We start from the raw sequence: 22,672 nt of genomic DNA on the forward strand, positions 1-22,672 counted from the left end.
GAGTTGTTTCCCGACACAGGAGACTTCGAGGACGAAGTTTAAGACAAGTGGGGGAGAATTGTAACGCTAAGTTCCTGGTATGTATTTAATTAAAGATGTATTCATTTTTTGTATAGAAACTCGATGAGTTAGAGGCCCTAAACTTGTCGAGTAGAAATGGAAATTGGACGCGAGTTGTAAAGCTTTCTCAACGAGTTGAGAGCCTTAACTCAACGATTAGGACTGGCAGAGTGAAACCCTAATTTTCAGGGTTTTGCATCCTATTTACACACCTTAACCTCCAAAGGTTGGCCTCATTTACAGCCTCCAAGTCCCAAACCCTAAATCTCGAAACTCTAATGCTTTGTTTGACTTTGTGAGTCATTTTTTAGAAAAACTTGTGTATGTGAAGCTTGTGGAAGAAGAAGATGAAGCTTGAGGACTCAATAGGGAGTGAGTAGATCCAGAAACTTCATCCCATCCTCATCACTTTTTGGTAAGCAAGTCTCAAACTTGCTTAACGATTTCTTAGATCTTTTTTTCATTGTTATGGGGTTTTTGGTCCATATACATTGATCCTTGGGAAATGGACGTACCAATTGAGTATACTTCCAGATCTAGGACCTTGAAGGGCTTTCATGGCATAAAGGTGCAAACTTTATGGCCATTGAAGCCCCATGCAAGCTTCAGGGTGTCATTTTGGCCTTTTAAGCTCCAAAAGGCCATGCATGGAGAGAAAGTTAGAGAATTTACTGTTGGATTTAGTGTCTAATTCCATAACTATAATTGGTATGTACTTGACCCGAGAGTAGCATGGTCCATTTGGGCTGCATGGCACCAGAACAATTTGTAACGATGGATTTTTGAGAAGAGGGTATTTATGAATTATTAATATATTATAAGTTCTAATATATTAATATGAAATCATATTATTTAATTAGTTTGATCAAGAATTAATTTGGGATTATTTTATGACCAAAAGAGACTAATTAAATATAACGGGTTGATTTGGTAAATCATTCATTCTTATGGTGTGGGCCAATGATCCATAATTCTTTAGGTTGGGCTAAACCAATGTGACAACCCATGGATGATCCATGGAGGTTTAAACCTATGGAGCCTAAGGAATATGGAAGGTCATGCTCATTAGGGTTTACATGGTGTAACCCTAGTTTTGCCACACTATATAAGAACCCCCTTGTCTCCTAAAATTGGCACCTAAGTAGTCTTTGGAAGAGCTATAGCCGATTTTGAGTGCAAGATATTCTCTCTCAAGTCATCCATTGTTGGTGGTGTTGTGTGAAGCATTTGAGGCATCGCGTTTGGGGTGCTAGGCTCTTAAAGGTCCAGGGAATCAAGCTACAAGAAAAGGTATGTTATCTAACTAGTTTTTGTTATACAAGTACCCATGTTTTGTATGCTAGTTAGGGTAATGCTTTGGAAAATCAATTTGCATGTATAATTAGAGAAAACATAGATCCAAAGCATTTAGGGTTGTATTTGCGCCTTAAGGTTGTTAGGATGCTCAAAACCCTTCATTTACATGTTCATGTAGTGTCTAGGGTCTAGATCTCAGTTTGTATGCCTTAGCTTGAAGTAGTAATGGCTTTTGGGTCAAGAGCAAGGTCTTAAAGAGCTAGGGTTTGAGCTAAACCCATTAAGGAAGGGTATTAATGGGTAAAGTTGGAAACTTTACACTTAAAAGGACATTTCTAGAGTGTATATGAAGTAAGGAGACTAGATCTAAAAGATAGGGGCTTAATCTATTAAGATAGCTTAACAAACTGGAGAACTCTATGAGTTCATAAAGGAACTCGACGAGTTGGGTCGAAATGCCCCAACCCCGTAGAAGGAAAAATTCAACGAGTTTAGGATGGACTCGACGAGTGGAGTTGGAAAGTCTCGATTATGTTGATAGAAGAAACTAGACAAGTTCATGAGGAACTCGACGAGTTGGATCGCGATTTTAGGGTTTCTGAATTATGGAACTCGACGAGTTGATGGGTCAACTCGGTGAGTTGACCAAACCTAGAATGTTGACTTTGACCAGGGGTAAAATGGTCATTTTACCCTAAGAAAGATTTTTGGATTTTGTCTAAGTGTTATTGTGATAATGATAGTCGGGGAGTCGTTGGAGCAACCGTTAGAGATTCCTTACCGCGAGATTCCACAGTTAGCTTTGCGAGCTGAGTTTCCTCTTATATGAACGGGTCGAAGGCACCAATGTCGGCCCGTATATGTATGCTAGTATGTTCCAGGCCTAGGCCCGATGTAGATTCATATGTTTCCGGACTTCGGTCTGATGCTGAGGAAAGTACGAGGGATGTTTGTATGCTAGATGTCTTCGTGATTCTTGCATGTGCTTGTTTATATGTTCCGTGCTTCGGTCCGATGCTGGGGTAAGCCCGAGGAATGCTTATATGTTATATGTTTCCGGAATTAGGTCTGATGTCGGGCGGGGCCCGAGGAATGTTTATATGTTTATGTTATGTGTTTATGTTATATGCATTGTGGATATGTTTATATGTATACCGGATTTCGGTCCGATGCCGTGTGGGGCCCGATGCCGGACTTCGGTCCAATGTCGGGGCGGGCCCGATATAGCGGGCAAGGCCCAATGTTATGTTATTATGTGATTATGTGATTATATGTTTGGTATGTGGTAGTTTGGAGAGACTCACTCAGCTTCATGCTTATAGTTTTCAGTTTTGGTTTATGGTATTTCCGTTAGCAAGGGGAAGAGCTTGGGATGACTACAGTGCACACATAATGATTTTAGCCTAGAATGTTTTTACTCTGATATGTTTGGCAGATGTTATGATGTTTTGAGAAACATTAACTTATGATTTTCATGTAATGTTTGATAATTATGGTTTTATTAATAATTAAAAACGAAAAATTTGGACCGTATTTTGGGATGTTACAAGATCCTTAGCCCTAACTAGCATGCGATTTAATGATTCTCAGTTCAAATCATATCAGATAACATGTATGGGTATTTTGGGAAAATTTACTTGAGCACAGTCGATTGCATGCACCACACCCTTTCTTGTCTTAGAAAGCCTTTTTCTTAAAAATACATTTCTTTTTTGTAAAACTTAACCAAATCCTCAGTTTGAGTTCAGACACACCGAAGAGTATGTTTGAATCCCTCAAACCAAGGCTCTGATACCAAATTTTAACGTCCCAAAAATAAGACCCAAAATTTCATTTTTGATTTAATAAAAACTTTTATTCAAACATTGTCACACAGCCACAAAAAGATGAAAGTATGTCACTAAATCCAAAACATATTAGAGAAATCCAAAATGCGGAAAAATGTGGTGTGTGCTCTGCAATCATCCTGGGCTCTTCCCTTTCGATCCGGAAGTACCTGAAACACAAACTAAAAACCGTAAGCCCAAAGCTTAGTGAGTTTCCCAAAATACCTCATATCATACATAATAAACACATACTAGGCCCCCACCCTTTATCGGGACCCGCCGACATTGAGTCCCACTCGGCCTCAGGACCCGCCAGACATCGAGCCCCGCTCGGTTTACAGATCTGTCATTCATTAGGCCCCGCCTAACATCAGGACCTGCCTGGTACACATAACAAACATATAAATATAAACATATAATCATGCTAACACATTGCATAACCACAACCAATATCATACAAAACAGTCATCGGGCCTCGCTCAGTATACATATCAGCAAAAAAATATGGAAAAAGGTGGTGTGTACTCTTCAATCATCCCGGGCTCTTCCCTTTCGATCTGGAAGTACCTGAAAACATAAACTGAAAACCATAAGCCCAAAACTTAGTGAATTTCCCAAAATACCTCATACAATACATAATAAACACATGTTGGGCCCTCGCCCTTCATCGACCTCGTCCGGCATCGAGTCCCACTCGGCCTCGGGCCCTGCCCAACATCATGTCATGCTCGGTTTACAGTTCTGTCATTCATTAGGACCCGCCTGACACCGGGCCCCGCCCGGTACACATAACAAACATATAAATATATAAACATATAATCATGCTAACACATGCCATAACCACAACCACTATCATACAATAAAGTCATCTAGCCTCGCCCGACGTCGAGCCTTGCTCTGATACCAACTTGTAACGTCCTTAAAAATAAGACCCAAAAATTTCATTTTTGATTTAATAAAAACATTTATTCAAACATTGTCATAAAACCCCCAATAGATCAAGTATGTCACTACATCCAAAATATATCAGAGAAAACTTAAAATGCGGAAAAAGGTGGTGTGCTCTGCAATCACCCGGGATTCTTACCTTTCGATCCAGAAGTACCTGAAACATAAACTGAAAACCGTAAGCCCAAATCTTAGTGAGTTCCCCCAAAATACCTCGTACCATGCATAATAAAAACATATTGGGCCCCCACCCTTCATCAGGCCCCATCGGCATCGAGTCCCACTCAGCCTCGGGCCCCGCCTGACATCGAGCCCCGCTCGCTTTACAAATTTGTCATTCATTAGGCCCCGCCCGGTACACATAACAAACATATAAATATATTAACATATAATCATGCTAACACAAGCCATAACCACAACCAATATCATGCAATACAGTCATTAGGCCTCGCCCGACATCGAGCCTCGCTCAGTATACATATCAACACAAAAATGCGGAAAAAGTGGTGTGTGCTTTGTAATCATACATAACTCTTCCATTTCGATCTGAAAGTACATGAAACATAAATTGAATACTGTAAGCCCAAAACTTAGTGAGTTTTCCAAAATACTTCATACCATACATAATAAACACATACTGGGCCCCCACCATTCATCGGGCCCTGCTCGGCATCGAGTCCCACTCGGCCTCGGGCCCCGCCCGACATCGAGTCCCACTTGGTTTACAGATTTGTCATTTATTAGGACCCGATTAAGACTTCAACCCCAACTCAGATACAACTTTCTTAAGGTGGTTTATCACATAAATTTGTCAACTTTACATGCATGCATGGCTTAATGAGGCTCTTAGAGCTCAAAAAGAGCTTAACAAATGTCTTAACACATGCATGAGACCACAAATGCCCTAAATCTTGGATTTTTATGGACAAATGGACCAAAAGGGTCCTAGATCTACCAACAATCACTTCTGGAGTGAAGCAAGAGCCTCAACAATCAAACCATGGACTCAAAGAGCATAAAATGACACCAAACTAGATCTAGCATTATTGATTAGCAAGATGGAAGATTTTTACCTCGCAAGGAAAGCAAATGAAGAGTTAATCTCAAACCTTCATGCTCCAAGAAAAATCTAAATGGTTCATTTCTTCTTCTCCTTCACAACAAACCAAAAATCACACTTTAAGGCTCAAACTCTCAAGATCGCACTTAGGGTCCGTTTTCTAGATAAGAAGGGATGGATTTTGTCTAAACACGACCTAGTGAGGCTATCACAAGGTTTAAATAGGGTGCAACACCCTAAAATTAGGGGTTCACTTATCCACACGTACGCCCTGCGTACGTGTTCGAAGGCGCGATCATGCATTGGGCTAGTACGCTAAGCGTACCACCCTGTACGCCCCGTGTACTAGCCTTAAGGACCATTTTGCAAAAAAAATTCGATTAGGGATTAAATATGAAACTTACCATTTTCCAAGTGTTATATTTTGTTCTTGCATGTAACCCAAAATGACACTATTATTTATAGTAATATAATCGGGCTTGTTATGACTGTGAGCACCAACCTCCATCAGTTATAGTTGATCTAGAGATATCAGAATGGTATGTTATTTGGTGGTTCAATGTCGGCTAAAGCTTTACTCCTTGATAACATAGCTATTTTTTTTAAGAACTGGTTTGTGTATAGGAATAATAAGGTTAAAACTAGTTAGGTTAAGTTGTTTCCAAACCCAATTCTAGCTATTTTTGTGTAATTTTATATCCTCTTGCTAATTTCATAATAAAATTTTGTTGTTCTAAACAAGATCCTCTACCAATACATTTTCTTATGAATATAAGCTTTATTGATTAAAAATTAAGGCAAATAACATTAAAAATGGTATGAACTATGTTGAAAATGAATAAAGACAATGTATAAACACTTTTACACAACGGTGACCCGCAAACCTGATTAAGACCGCAAACCTACTTATGACCCATGAAATCGAATATGACTCGTGAATATGATTATGACCCGCAAACCTATGAACTCATATAATTAAATGAGATATGATTGTGTTGTATGTGTTTTCCATATATGGGTTGGTGTTGAACCATAGGACACATTTAATTATACGAGTCATTTTTTTTGTTCTTTATACTATCGTACAACTACTAAAATAATTGTGCTGCTAGTATTTGGCCCAACATCAAACAAATATGGTGCACCAGCTTGTAAAAACTTAGCCCAGTCTTGTAAAAGATTAACCCATTGCAATTTAAAAAATTAACCAAAAAAACCATAAATTATATCTCATAAACAATACAAGTTAAAATAAGTCCGGTCTTTGTTTACAAAAAAATGTTATATGTGAAATAAGAGAAAATAAATAAGCCCAATCTTTTTGTGTATTAGATGATTTTTTTGTATTAGAGTACACGTACGGCAAAAAGAGAAAAAAATAGAAAGTATCGAGAAAAAGAAACAAAACAAGAGCAAGTCCCGCTCAAGAAGAGGGAAAAAATTGCACACTCATATCTCCAATTTTCGATTCTCCAAGCTGCAAATAGTTAAGAAAAACGTTTTTGAGCATTTAAGCTTCCTCCGATCCCATTTTGAAAGCTCTTTCCAAACCCTAAAATAAAACAAGTTTTGAAATTTTATCAGTTTTATGATTTATTAAATTAGTTGGTTTTTCGTTGAATTTATTAATTGTTTTGGTGAGATTATTAGTTGTTTTTCATGAAATTAGTAGTTGTTTGTCTTGAAATTAGTTCTCGACATGTTAGGGGAAAATTGAGTTTTTTTTTTTTAGAAGACCGAGTTCGAATGACTCAACTGTTGAAAGATCATTCAAAAGACAATGCTCAAATTCCTATCGTCATTCCATTTGGTTTCTAATGCAATCTAACAAATAATATCCCAAAATAACCTTGACAAATACAAAAAGTCTACATAATTTATTCTATGTAGTAATACAAATCTTAAAAAAAAACAGCTAAAATTTTTATCTAACAAATAATAGCCCAAATCATAAGCAATGCACAAAGCCAAACCTTAGTAAAAGTTTTTTTATTGGTTTGAATTCGTCTAAGTTTGACGAGTTTCATGAGTTTTGTCTGTTTCATGTGTTTCACGAGTTGACATGGGATTAACAGTGTTGTGTCTGTCATGTTTTCAATATGTTTATTAAATGTATCGTGTTCGGGTCCATCACTCAACCATTTTATGTCTCGACCCGACACAGATCACACCCGACACGACCCATTTTTCTAGGTCTATCTTATTATTTTTTATCGGAAGAAAATTAAGGGAAAACTGTACAAAAGTCTTTACATATTGGTCTCATAATCGATTTAGTCCTTGTATATTTTTTTATTCATTTAAGTCCTAAAAACTGGTAACGTATTCAATTTTACCTTTTACCTGGTCAATAGGTCATCCAACTTTAAAAAGTTACACTTTTGGCCCAGATTTCAAAATTTATTACAAATTCAGTCTAAAATTTATACTTTTGGCCTATATTTTAAATTTTATTGTAAATTTGGTAAAAAATTTACCCTTTTAGACTAGATTTTATAATTTTGTTATGAATTCATCTTAACTTTAGTTTTTTACAACTTTTTTTCTCAAAAGAGTTTTCTAATATGTTTTTTTTTATAAAAAAATCATATTTATACAAAAGAACATATTTTTACAAAAAAAATATTATATTTTCTATATAAAAACATTTTAATTTTTTTTGTATGCGAATTCGTTTTTATAAAAAAAAATCTACTCAAACACCTATTTCATAGTAAACGTGTATGTGTACACACACACTAGCCTTTTACCTGCGTCAAACGATGAGTGTGAATAGTTTCTTTCAGAATTTTTCTATTCGGTAACATGTATGATTGGGCACCCAACTTTGACACGAAGGTAACGAAAAAGTAAACTCCTAATAGTGAAATCTAATTTGCTTTGGAATATAATAACTTATAACTTGGCAATTAACTCATTTTAATGTATTATTTTGGGTTTAAAACAAAAATATAATGTTGCGTGGGTTGAATTTTGAATATGAGTTATAATTTTATGGTATTAAGTCTTATATTACTATTATTTAGAGTACACATTTAAAAGGATAATTTAATTGTTGATAATGTACTTCTCAAATAATGCGTTTATTATAAAATTCATGTTTATAAAAAATATATATAAATATGTTTTACAAAAGAAATGTATACAAACACTTATTTAGGTGCATATAAATATGTTTTTATAAAATGTATTTATAATAAAATAGATGTTTGTATAAATTTTTTCTTGTAAAATACGTGTTTGTATATATTTTTTTATAAAAATAGATTTGTATATATTTATATATTTAATAAATACCTACTTTTAAAAATAGTATTTCGTATACAGAAAAGTTTTTATATAGAAAATATAAGATTTTTTATGTGAAAATATATTTTTTTTGTATTTATATGATTTTATAAAGAAAAAATAAATTCGAATTTTTTTCTTGAGAAAAATATTGTAAAAAAACTAAAGTTAGGATGAATTCATAATAAAATTCTGAAATTTGAGCTAAAAGAGTAAATTTTGGACAAAATTTGTGATAAAATTTAAAATCTTGGCCAAAAATATAAATTTTGGACCAGATTTGTGAAAAAATTTGGAATCTAGACCAAAAATGTAATTTTTAAAAGTTTGATAACCTGTTGACTGTGTAAAATTGTCAAATTGAATATAATTCCCGGTTTTTTAGACTTAATTGTATTAAAAAATATGCATAATGACTAAATCGATTATGAGACCAATATATAAAGACTTTTTTGCAGCTTTTCCAAAATTTAATATCATTACTGTTAGACATTCATGTTTTCTCCCCTAGGTGTAATTAGGATGGTAGTGGTTGCGTTGATGGCGACAGTTGTGGTGTTAAGACCGATTGATTTTAGGAGATAGGAATTTTCATATATATAACGTTTAAAAATAACAAATATAATCTTGCATTTTGCTTCATAAACTAGAAATAATTCTTACATCTGATCAATTGAAATGAACTTTCCCTCTTTGATATAAAATTCATCTTATTTAGGATTTTAATTCGTTCTTAAAAGTTAATGAAACATAAAAAAATATGATAAACCAAACAGTCCTAAGATACCAACAAATTCAAATAAAGTTGCTAGATAAATCCGAACAAACCATTTTTACCCACACTTAAAATTGTTGCGTATTTTGACCAACTTAGATTTTATCTGATACTCAACATGTTCGAGGTGTCTCTTCTTTCAAGAATTAAAGTTTTTTTAAACGATATACTAAAAACAGTTATTGGAAGACAATTAAAATATCTAAAAACCGAATGGGGCTTGAGGAACAAGTTGGTTGGCCGTCATTTACGTTTGTTTTGCAACTTCGAATGATTGTTTTCGTTAGTCAACCTTGCCTTCGCATTTCAAGCTGTCATAACACAAAGCTCATACATTTTTGTTTTTAAAGTTACAAATGATACAAAAAATATAAAAAAAATATATACAATGTTTTATTTTTTGTAATTAACGACATAAATAGTTAGAAGGAATTTAAAAATCTCAATAAGCACGTTGAAACACTATTATAAATAGCTTTAACATAAATTAATTTGTAAACTATTTATTTTGGTTTGTAAGCAACTTAAAATCTAAAAAAAATAAACTAATTTATCAACTATTTATATTTAAAATTTATGGATCGTATATTGTAATAATTGATTGTTTTACTGTTTACTCTATCTTATATTTGTATCATCATAGAATCTATATCTTATGTTCGTATCATCATAAAATTGCAGACCTCGTTTCATATGTCAAAGATCACTTGTATAGATTGCTACATTGCCTGCATATAAGGCTAAAGATTATAGTAAAGTTTTTACCTATGAAAAATATGTGTCACATAGGCATCATGTAATTATAAAATAAAATAAAATAAAATAAAATAAAATAAAAAATCTTAAGTTGTAAGTGACCAATTAACGACCATAATAGAAACAAAATTCTAATTTACCATCGGTGAAAATATAACGGCGACTTAATACCGCAGACAAAAAGATAAGTGAGGGTCCATGCTACTACCCATTACCATACCATGCAGTCTAGTATGTGATTTTGGGTTGATGATAATAATGATGACAAGGTTATTTGATGTTAAAATAAGATTATAAAAGATTGTATGTGATTTTATATTCTTGTGGTTACCAACAAATTTTATAAAAAAGTATATGCTCCGACCTCATGATTTAGCTAGTTCAATACAAGTAGATAACCGCCTTATCTTTTTTTATAATACAAAATGAGCACCTCTCCTAAAATCGACATTGAATATTTCGAGTGCTTTTATTTAGTTTCTAGCAATCGTGCTAGATTATAGTTCTATAAAATAAATTATGTTGTTTTCAATAAATTAAATTAAATAAGTTTGTGTGTGTAGGTATTTGTCGACGTGCGAGGACAATTATCAATGTTGTGATATAAGAGTTTCAAAAAACACAAATACGTTGAAAAAATTGATGTTTGATGGTCACTCATCGACTTAAAAAAATATAAAGAATTTAATCAGTTAAACGATTATTTTATTTTTCTTTGACCAATAAGTTTTTCATTCGTAAAATTCTTATATACCATTTTTTAATAGACATAATTATATAGATGGAGTTTGAATAAATGAATGAAATTGTTTGAACTTAGAGGAAACATATGATTTATGTCGTAATGGAAACACCCATATTAAAATGCGTATAATAGTCAAGAAACATAACATAATATTTGAAATTAAAATAACTAGTAATCAGAGAAGTCCAAACTTCTTAGTAAATAATATAAAAAAGAAATGAAACAATGAAATTTGATAACTTAAATGGAAGCCAAGTAATTTTGACTCGATTACAAGCTTGACAAGAAGTTTTATAATGAGAATTATTAAGAAAAAAATAATGTTGAGACGTACGTGGACAACTTTATCGTCAGGGTAACCAAGACGTTGATGCCAAATAGAATAATTGGAAGACATGAGAGCTTCAATTGTGGGAGACCTGGCCGAGTAAAGGTCTCCCGAACTATAACATCGGAGGAGGAGACGTCGAATCCAATAGTCTTTCACAAAAAAAAACTAAACTCATCAACCTTTATCCAATAGTCTTTCAGACCTAAAACCCTAATGGTTCAAGCCCATTGGCCCACGAATGGAATCAACCAATCATAGTCTGTCATGCAGTAGCTTTTGGATTCTTCAACCTCATGAGCATCGACCATGAGCATCATCGATGAACATCTTCGATGAGCATCATAGCATAAATGGCTCATCAAGGAACATATGCGGCACATCTTGATCATGGAGAGGGGCATCTATCTTTAAGGAAGGGGCATCAACTTTTAGATGACGCATCTTCATCATGGAGCATCACAAGATGTTCCATTCCCTTCCTAGGTGCTCCATACCCCTTCTAGAATACCCGTTCCTTTGTCACTTGATCTGTTCCTTGTCACTTGTTTCGTTCCTTTGTTTGATGAGCCATTCCCTTTTCAGATGATGTGTTCCTTTGTCACATGCTCCGTGAACCCTAAGTGTTCCATTGAGTTCCAAGTGCTTCATTAAACTCAAATACTCCATAAGAATGCTCTAAATGTTCAAGTCATTATTAACAATCTCCACCTTGACTTGAGTATCCTCTAAAATCCACCTCAAACAAGAACTTCCTCTCCCTTCCCGTCATCCATCCCCGAAGGGACTTAATCTTGCGAACATCAACCAAGTCCAAGAAAAGCTTAAAATTTTCTCTGGGAAACAATCTTGTCAACTTGTCTTCCAGATTCTCCTTGGTACCTGAATTTTGAATGTAAAAATTGTCATAGAAAACGATAGGTTTATCTACCTTCAAAACAAGACTCTAAACGAGACCAACCACCAATGATCTTTTTATCTCCAGATCACCTTCATGGTCTGAGTCTATCGATCCGACCAAGTCCCTATGTTATGTATTAGCACCATACACCATACAAACATCAAATGTTCCTTTCAAGTGTCACAAGATCGACTTAACCACTTCCTAATGAGCTTTCTCCCGATTTCCTCGAACCGCCAAAGAAGTACCAACAAGTTTGGATTGATCACAATAGAACGACCGTAAGACTTTCACAATGTAGTGAGAAATATATAACCATCCTGCTCTTCTATCCCTTTGAACAAGGGATTCCTCACCAGAAACTTCTTCAATTTGTTTTTCCAGTATCAGCATCACCATACACTTCTTCTCTGGGTTGAACAAGGGATTCCTTGTATCTATGTTGTTCCATGCCACCCTGTTGTTCCCATTTATCACAAAACTGTGTGGGGTTTGTGTTGCAAACTCCACGTTCTGGCTAGCATCATGATCGTTCCCCACAACACTTATACCACCTCCTCTCTAGTGACATATAGCAGATTCAAAGGTGACATCTCTGCTAATAACGCTAATAACGGATTTTAGAGTTTTTCCTTCTTATGTACACAAAAGACAAAGACATTTCCCTCAATATTCATATCCTAGAAATATGCACTTTATTGCCCTCAGCTCCAGTTTACCATCATTCACGTGAGCGTACGTAGTACATCCAAACATTCATAAACCATAATAATCATAGGGTTTCCCAGACCACACCTCTTGAGGAGTCTTATAGTCAATTGTAGTTAATGGAGATCTATTCACTAGATAGCAAGCAGTGTTGATTGCTTCCTCCCAAAATTTCTTTGATAAAACAGCAGATAATCGCATACATTGAGCATGCTCCATCAGTCTTTGGTTCATCTGTTCTGCCACTATGCTTTGTAGTGGTGTTTTCTATATTATGCGATGTGTCACTATACCTTCGGTTTTGCAGAAGTTGTTAAACGAAGCCTTGCAGAACTCCAACCTATTTTATGTTCTGAGTGACCTGATATGGTTCCTGGTCTGTTTCATAATCATGGTCTTCTCCTCCTTAAACCTCCCAAACACTTCATCTTTGTCTCTTTTCTTCAGAAAGTACACCCAGGTATTCCTTGAGTAATCATCGATAGAAGTCACAAAGTATAGATATCCACCATGAGATTCACAGGAGAGGGATCCCATATATCTTAGTGAACACACTCATGGATCTCCTTGCTTGAGTGTTGAACCAAACTAAACTTTACCCTATGTTGTGTCTCTAGAGCATAAGCTTCACCAAGTTTAACATTTTTTGTTACATCTCCACCAAACAACTCATTCTCACTCATATGTCCCAACTTATGATGCCACTACTTTCTTTTATCATCACACTGATCCAAGGATTGGTATACAATCAATGTTCCTCTAACCGTACATCCTTCCATGATATAAATCCCATAAGGAATCATTTTTTCCTTCGTAAATACAAGAGCACCCTTAGAGACTCCTACCTAGTCACTCTTTCCAGAATACTTCAATCCATCCTTCACTAAGTGCCAAGAGAAATCATATTTTTTCGAAGCTCCCGGATGAACCAACAATCTAGTTTCATGATCATACCATCGTGCATGTTGATCTACACTGTACCACTGCCCTTGATACTACTCAACCGATCATCACCTGTCTTGACTATGCCATTCCACTCTCTGAATGAGTCGAACCAGTCACGATTGTATGTCATATGATAGGATGCTCCAGAGTTCAAGACCCAAGCATAAGTAGAACTAGTTATACATACAATCAAAACTTCACCATCATCCCTTTCATTAGTATTTACATGAACCTCAACAACATTGTTGTTGTTGCTTGACTCAATCACATTATTCCCTTTCGTTAGCAACGGACAATCTCTTTTGAAGTGCCACTTTTCCCTACAGTTATAACATTGAATGTTGGCTTTAGATTCGGAACTTGATTTCCCTTTATTACCTCCACCTCTATAAGATGTTCTTCCTCTGCTTGCGAATAAGCAGTTACTGGAAACTTGCTCTCCAACTGAAACCTTTCTTTTCAGTTCCATGGACATCAAATAATACTTCACATCATTCACAATGTTCGTTGTCCTATCATACAACATGGTATCGATGAAATTCTCATAAGAATTCGACAGTGAACATAAGAGGATATGTGATTGATCTTCATCTTCCATCTTTACATTCACACCTTGTAAATCCAAGATGGTCCTATTGAAGTTATCCAGATGATCCTTCACTTGGGTTCTTTCTGAGATCCTAAGAGTATACAAATGTTGCTTCTGATATAACCTATTCGTGAGAGAATTGTTCTGATACTTGTTCATAATTTCTCTCAAAGTCTATCAGCACTCGTTTGATCCACGAACTCTCTCAGTACTTCATCTATCAAACTCAAAAGAATAGCACTATGCACTTTTTACAGAATATACACATTCCTTTCGGCCACCATGTCCTTGACACTTTCGTTTCTCCTTCCAGTGCCATTGTACATCCTTGTTGAAATAGAAGAGTGTTCATCTTCACCTTCCACAAAGTGAAATCATTCGAACCATTAAACTTATCCAAATTGAATTTATAAGATGCCATCTTCAATCAACAGAACACTAACCTCATCTCTTATACCACTTGTAAGGAAATCAGACGATACTTATCAAGACTTAGAACAAATTTGATGCCACTTGCCAAGCTCTAATACCACTTGTTAGGAAGTAATCCAGAAAACAATCAAAACCAAAAGCACACAAGACACAATATTTATGTGGTTAGGTAAAGGTGAACTACGTAGACGGACAGAAGGGAGTATTCTTATTCACATAGTTCTCAAACAGAGATTACAGGTACAACCAACAGAGATTTGACCTACTCACTAAGGATAGAAAAGACACACTGAAATGACTAGCAGAAATTCTTATTTATAGTAAAGGTTTAAAACCTAAAATCTTAATGGACCAAGCTCGTTGTACCATAGGCCAATGAATGTAATCAACCAATCACAATCTGTCATACAGTAGCTTTTGGAATCTTCAACCTCATGAGCATCAACCATGGGCACCATCGATGAGCATCTTCCATGAGCATCATAGCATAAGTGGCTCATCAAGGAACACATGTGGTGCACCTTGATCATGGAAAGATGCATTTACCTCCAAGGATGGCACATTTACTTCTAGATTACGCATCTTCATCATGGAGAAAAACAAGATCCTCCATTCCCTTCCTCTGTGCTCCATACCCCCTTTTTGAAGATAAGTTCCTTTGTCATTTGATTTGTTCCTTTGTCTGGTGATCCATTCTATTCTTAGATAATTTGTTCCGTTGTCACATGCTCCATGAACCCCATGTATTGCATTGAGTTCCAAGTACTCCATTGAACTCACATGATCCATGAGAATGCTTCAAATGAACAAGTAACATTTAACTAACTCATTATCAACTAAAACCAAATGGAAAGGATTCAAGTCACAAACACTACTAAGTATTGTAACACCCATTTTCCAGAATGGACTGGTTTAGAGCATTAAGGATTTAGGGATGAGCATCGGAACCGGGTACCCGCTTTTGGAACCGGAACCGCCTTGGAACTGCCGGTTTTGGAACCGGAACTGCCTTAGGTGGTTCCGGTTCCGGTTCCTAAAGTTATGGAACTGCCTTAAGCGGTTCCGGTTCCGGTTCTCGTTTTTTCGGAACCGCTACCCGCTGGGTACCCGCCGGAACCGGTTAATATATATATATATATATATATATATATATATATATATATATATATATATATATATATTATCTCATATAAATATGTGTGTTACTTAGACCAATTTAGAATATATATTGGTTCGGTTTTGTCCGTCTTTGGTCCGAATTGACTTGATTTGAATCGAACTAAATTGCGGTTTTATCGACAAAAGTTAACAAAATTAATGTAACCGGGTTACCCGCTCCCGGAACTGGAACCGCCGGTTCCGGGACTGGTTCCAAATATTTAAGAACTGCCTAGAGCGGTTCCGGTTCCGTTTCTAACTTTCTAGGAACCGCCGGTTCCGGTTCTCGCCAAATGAGGCGGGTACCCGCCTATGCTCATCCCTATAAGGATTCAAAAACATGGTTTTTGGGGAAAACTAGGTGCCACAACGTAACCATAGGGGGGTCATGACGTGACAAGTTGAATGGGAAAGCACATATTTATGAAGCATATCACGATGTGACATAACCATGGTCACATTGTGAGAATGGCTGAAGCACAAGCCCATGATCTTTTATGGTTTCCTTCGTATTTAAACCCCATTAACTCGAAGTTAGGGTTCATTATCAGTCTTCATCACTCTCAAACCTTAGAAAACCCTAACCCTAATCCCTTTTGGTGGTTCTTGGCTCATTTTGGTGGTTTTGGTGCTCTTTGAAGGAAGTACAAGGAGATTTGGTGCAAGGATCAAGCAAGCAACACGTTCTCATTTTTATATCACCTTCTGGACCATTTGCAAGGATTTAAGCTTCTACTTTTATGGTTTATTCTCTTAGATCTAAGTTTTCTAGTCCCTCTTGATTCATGGTTTTGATTTGAGTGAATGGATGGAGTAAAGTTGGCAACTTGATGGTCCTACAGAGTCCCTAGAGTATCATAACTTATGGATCTAAGGATTGATTATGGATTGTGAACCTTGCATGAGTTTTACGTCATTTTCTTGGCTTTTAACGTAGGTCGGGTAGAGGACATGCTTGGAGTATGCATTTCCATAAATTTGTCATTTTCATGAACCCATGGAGTCCCTCATAGCTATCTGGAAAGTTAGAGTTGATGACTTAATGGATTAAGGAATCAAACTACTAAGATGTTGCCTCCGACAGTGGTCACGACGTGACATAGGGAATGTCACGACGTGACAATGGTGGATCATTTGTCTATCTTGTCCTGTTGTGTTCATAACATGGCCAAGGAAGGTTCACATTGTGATGCTTGCTAAGTGAGTTGCTCGTGACCAAGTTGGCTGAGTTGGTGCGAGACGAGTTGGAATCGGGATGAGTGCGTTCTCACGATGTGACAAAGGTTGTTCATGACATGAGGGTCAACTATTGGTATTGTTGGATGTTGACTTTGACATTGGATGTTGACGTTATGGAATGGTTGACTTTCGTTTAAATTTCTTGATTCAGGGTATAGGCTAAGATTGGACCTTGTATGTTTTGTTAGGTGTGTTTTAGTAGTGGTTTAGCTGATTTCAGGATTCGGGCAAGTCTTCTCACTATACTGTGTAGGATACTAGCTATCTTTGTGACTTTTGAATTTGTACGCTGGGATGGGCCCATGAACATTATGGGTTGGGCCCATTGATATGTTGGGTTAGGCCCAAAGTTATGTCGGGTTGGGCCTGTTGATGTGTTGGGTTGGGCGTATTGTGTGTTAAGTGGTATTTTAGGGAACTTACAAAGCTTTGTGCTAATGCTTTGTGGTTTAAACATTTTCAAGTACTTCTAGTTCCAAAGAGAAGAGAACGGTCGGATCGCACAACATAGCCTTGATTTTATTTCGCATTGTTATTTGGTTTCACTTTGATGTTAAGATTATATATACTATGATTGGATTGGAACAACTAGTTATATCTTTGGGTGTTCAAAAAATTGAAAATTTTACTATTATTTTTGGTATGTTACAAGTTGGTATCAGAGTCTTGGTTTGAGGAATTCTGGCACACTCTCGGGTGTGTTTGAACTCAAACTGAGGAATTGGTTATCTTTTTGAAAGAAAATAAGTTTTCTAAAAATATTTTTACAAAGAAAGAGGTATGATGCGTGCAATCAGCCGAGCTCAAGTAAGTGATTCCCAATATACCCATACATGTTGATATGTTATTTCACTTATTTGTATTATAGAATGTTTTGCATACTAGAAGTTAGCATAAGGATATGTACATGATTGCATGATAGAATACCTATGAGGATCGATGCCTATTAGGAAGGATGCATTTTGATGTTTTGTGGCATATATGGTTATACTGCTTGAATGTTGCTTACTTTGTGCTTTGTAGGATTCATATTGATGTGAGTAAAACTATTAAATGAATTGATAAGTTACATGCTGCAAGGGTTAAATAATATTAGAGTGATTGATTTGGTTATATTGCGCAATTCTTGTCTGAGTCCAACCGTTGTAGGGTTGAGTCTTTTAGTCGAAAGATTATATAAGTTTTGTTGCATGTAATTGTATTCATGAAGTAGTTAGCTAACATTTGTTGGGGTCTTTCAGCATTTAATGGCACGGTAAGGTGGGAATCTTAGGAGAGCCTAGGAAGTGCTTTAGTACGAGTGGTGTGCTATTTAGCGGATTTTAGGAAGTATCGTTATGAGGAGGTGACTTAGAGAATGCGGGATGATTCTTGAGGAAAGTATGGATAAGTAGGGAAGGTAGTATTAGGCATATACTATTGAAAGCACAGGATCCATACTTGAGTCAAGGAAAGTCGTGAGGATTCTAAGAAACCTATAGAATGAGGACTCTTTGGGTATGTTTTGATCGTATGATTGGTATCTTTTCATTATGGTGATGAGCACTCGTGGAGTTGGTTCTGGTTCTGGTTCTGGATCAGGTTTAGGCTCTGGTGCTGATCCAATTGACGAGATGATACATGAGTTCGTTATCTCTGAGATTGCTTGTGGTATTTTGGATGCGACTCCTATGATGTTTGGTACCATCAAGGAGGGGATCATGGAGCTGATGGATGACCGGCTTGGTGCTTTCGTGTAGAGATTGCAATTGTTCAGATTGGGGCACAAAATCTCTCTTTCCAGAAGTTCAATTCTTGCGGAGCCCCAAATTTCTTCGGGAAGAAGGACCATATTGCGAGTAGGCGGTGGATTGCTGACATGGAGAATGCTCAACGGACGAGTTTCTTTCCTGAGGAATTGAAGGTGGGATTTACATCTTGCCTTCTGAGAGATGGAGCCAGTGACTGGTGGGAGAAGTTTGGTCACTCTTTAGGAGATGAAGTCATGGCGGCCGTGTCTTAGACAAATTTTCTGACAAGATTTAGGGCAGATTTTGCATTGGCCATTAAGGTGCAACAGTCAGCGAGGGTGTTTCAGGACCTTCACCAAACAATAGAGACCATGGCAGAAATCACTACCAAGTTCAAGGAGAAGGCTTTGCTGGTTCCATAATACGCTGCAAAAGACGAGATCAAGGTCCTGAAGGCTGCTTGTATGACGTTGACAAGGGGAGTGGTGAGGGTACTTGTTCTAGCTACTCTGAGGATTACTAATGGCTGCGAGGGCAGGGTTAAGGTTCCAATGGTGAGGAGCCAAGTGTTTCAGTTGCAGGCCAAGGAGACCCGAGTTCCATCAGATATTGTCGCAGGTATGTATCATATCCACTTTCTTCATGCTTTTGATTATTTATGCTTATGATCATGTGATTATGTGTGTGAGACGTTATGTTCAGCTTATTGAAGTCTCCACTTAAGAATCTGAGTTTCTTTATGATTGTTTGGTTATTATTATTCAAGGTTTTGTCATATGCCATTTTTCATATCGAGAATCATGTTTGAAGGTTATATAGTTGAGATCATTGTAGGCATCGACACAAGAGGCGATGGTTAGTGATAGTGTGAGCCCTACGTAGGTGTAAACTAACTGTTCTTCTTAGAGGATCAACAGCCGAACTGATTTTGATGGTTTCAACACAATGGGTATGAGGAAGTTGTATTGGTATTCGAGAGTGTTGAGATCTATCATTGTTGTGAGGTATAGGGGATTAGTCAGAACACGAGTGTATGGTGAGTTGTTATCAGATTCGTGCTTTCAAGAATATGTGTGTGGTCTGGAAAAGATCTCATTATAGCCAACTTTCCCATAAACGAAGTGATATTTGCATAAATAGTCATATATTTAGCATACATTTTTATTTTTATTCATTTTTAGCTAATTATGTGTATAATGTGGACAAAAGGTACTTAATAATGCTTAAATTTTGTTTTCTGTCCAAAAAGCATGCTTGGAAGTAAAAGGGAACAAGGAGAAGCAATTAGAGACCAAAGGTTGAAGAATGAAGGAATGACACACTCCTACTCGGCGAGTCTGCGAGCTTACTCGGTGAGTACCCAAGAATATTCCAGAAGATATGTCAAGACTCCTAGTATAAGACGGATTTTGTGCATATACTCGGCGAGTTGGGTCTTCTACTCGCCGAGTACACCCTGTTTTGTGATAATTATAAATACCAAACCATTATCCGAAGGAAAAGGACTTCTGGCGTTTTGGGAGTTGCACCTGTGATTGAAGAACCTTTGGGAGAGCTGAGAAACCCTAACCTTCAATCCTTTGAAGAATCAAGGCAATTTAGGTTAATCATTCCACTTAACCTTAGGAATTAAGTATGTTTAGCTTAGTTGAATTTCTTTGTGAGTTTATTTTTTCTATGACTATAAACTAAATTCGTTTTGTTTCTGTTGGGGAAGACCAAGTTATTCCTATGGTTTAATTATACTTTTTGATTGATTGTTATTTGATGGTTTTATTAAATTAAGTTTATTAAAGAACCTTATGCATTAATGACAACTATTTTCTGTTAATTGGAAGGTAATTAAGCTGCATGAACATCTCTTAATCATTAACCTCATATGTTATGTGAACACTTTATCATATGCCTAGGAATAATGAATATGAAACTAGGATTAATTAGAGAATGGGTAAATTAATGTGTGAGCTTGTTTGAGAAACCAACAAACAAGAGGTTAATTGAAACACCAACTTGATTAACCAATTACAAATCTTATTTAATCCAAACAATTGAACTAGGGAATTAATTAGTTTAAACAATTGGCCACTGCTTGAATTGATTAATTGTCTAAGGGTTAGGAGTAATGAACATGAACGTAACCACTACAGTTGGTAACCAATAATAATTAATCTATCATTTAAATAACCATAGGAGTGAATTGGTTAAACCTAAATAGAAACCCTTTATGAAATTTGGTGAATTTGTCATTTGCTTAAATTGTTTAGTTAGGTGCTTAAGTGCTGTGTTTAAGTTTCTAGTCTTGTAAAACTAGAGAAAAACCCTTTTACTTTTATTACTTGCTTAGTTAAAATTAGTTATTAGATTAATTTGTGTTCCCTAAGTTCGACACCCTACTTATCCAACTATACCACTAAAAGACAGGTTCACTGCCTTTGTGTGCTTAATTTATTAACTAAAAGTAGGATTAAAACTAGCTCATTTGACACACATCAAGTTTTTGGCGCCGTTGTCGGGGAACGGTTCTAAATAGTTAATCTAATTCCTAATTTTTTCGATCCTTTGTGTGAGTTTACTGGCACAAAGTTAATTTATTGTAGTTTAGTAGTTAGTAATTAGGTTTTAGCATCTGTTTTAGTTTTATTATTAAGCTTAGTTTTTTTACAAAATTTCGCTGCTACTCGCCGAGTGCATTCACACCTACTCGGCGAGTATAGCAGTATTTCGCAGTTAATTTTCGTTTTTTTTAGTTGCATTTTTTTGTTCTTTTTACGTTTTTATCTTGTTCTATTTCAAGACTTTCATGACCAAAGGATTAAACACTCCGCTGGTACCCCCGTTTGAAGATCCCGAATCCGCATTGAAAAGGAACAAAGGAAAGGACGTGGAGAGCTCGAATACACCTAAGAAGTCACCTTTGTCTAATTTGAAGACTGTTTTTGGGAAGAAAAAGAGCAGCAAAGCAGGTGCATCCAGCGCATCTTTAGCAAGTGAAGACCCGATCAAGGAAGACACCGAGTACGACATCGAGGAGGAAGAAGAACCTACATACGGGGACGACTCCGATTCCGGCGACGAGTTAGCTCTTACCATGGCTAACATTGATGAAATCCCCATGGGGGAATGGAAGAAGAGGATGTGCGACGACACTGGCCCGGGACTTGTGCAGCCCGCAATTCACGCGACTGCTACTTTTGAGCTCAAGGGTCATATCCTAGCTTTACTTAAAGAAATTCCTTTCTATGGAAAAGACCACGAAGATGCCTACAAGCATTTGGATGAAGTCAATGATGTAGCTGATTACTTTAATGTTCCAAATGTGCCTCGCAAAACTCAGCTACTTCGCATGCTTCCAGTAACATTCAAGGGTGCTGCAAAAGACTGGCTCAAGTCACTTCCCCCCGGATCAGTCACCACATGGGCCAAGATGAAAGAAGAATTCATTGATCACTTTTTCCCACCTTCCAAGATAGCCAAGTTGAAGAAGGCCATTGCTAACTTTGAACAACAAGTTGGAGAGTCGCTATATGAAGCTTGGGAGAGGTACAAGAGTTTGCTTAGAAATTGCCCACACCATGACCTTAATAGCCAGCAAGAAGTCTCCATCTTCTATGATGGAGTCAATGTCACAACCAGGAAGTTACTTGACTCGCAAGGCCCGCTCACAAAGAAGCCACCCTCGGTGATCAAGGAATTGATTGAAGAATTCTTTAAGCACTCTAGAGAATACCACAACCCAAGAAATGATGTTACTAGGGGAGCCGCATATGCAGCTACTGAAGACTTATCCGCGGTTATGGCTATGCTAAAAACCATGGATAGGAGGATGGATAAAATGGATCAAACGATCCATGCTATTCGGGTGGGTTGTGCAAACTGCAATGGGCCTCA

General features: G+C 36.6%; 1 non-coding gene across 1 annotated transcript; it reads right to left on the reverse strand.

The window, feature by feature from the left end:
• Nucleotides 1-22,256: 22,256 nt before the first annotated feature.
• LOC145077517 (small nucleolar RNA R71) lies at nt 22,257-22,363 on the reverse strand. Its single transcript, XR_013693260.1, has one exon. It is a non-coding gene; the product is annotated as a small nucleolar RNA R71 (small nucleolar RNA).
• Nucleotides 22,364-22,672: the final 309 nt, after the last annotated feature.

This window comes from Lactuca serriola, chromosome 9 (genome assembly GCF_051521515.1).
Source record: "Lactuca serriola cultivar US96UC23 chromosome 9, Lser_US96UC23_V15, whole genome shotgun sequence".
Taxonomy (NCBI): Eukaryota; Viridiplantae; Streptophyta; class Magnoliopsida; order Asterales; family Asteraceae; genus Lactuca; species Lactuca serriola.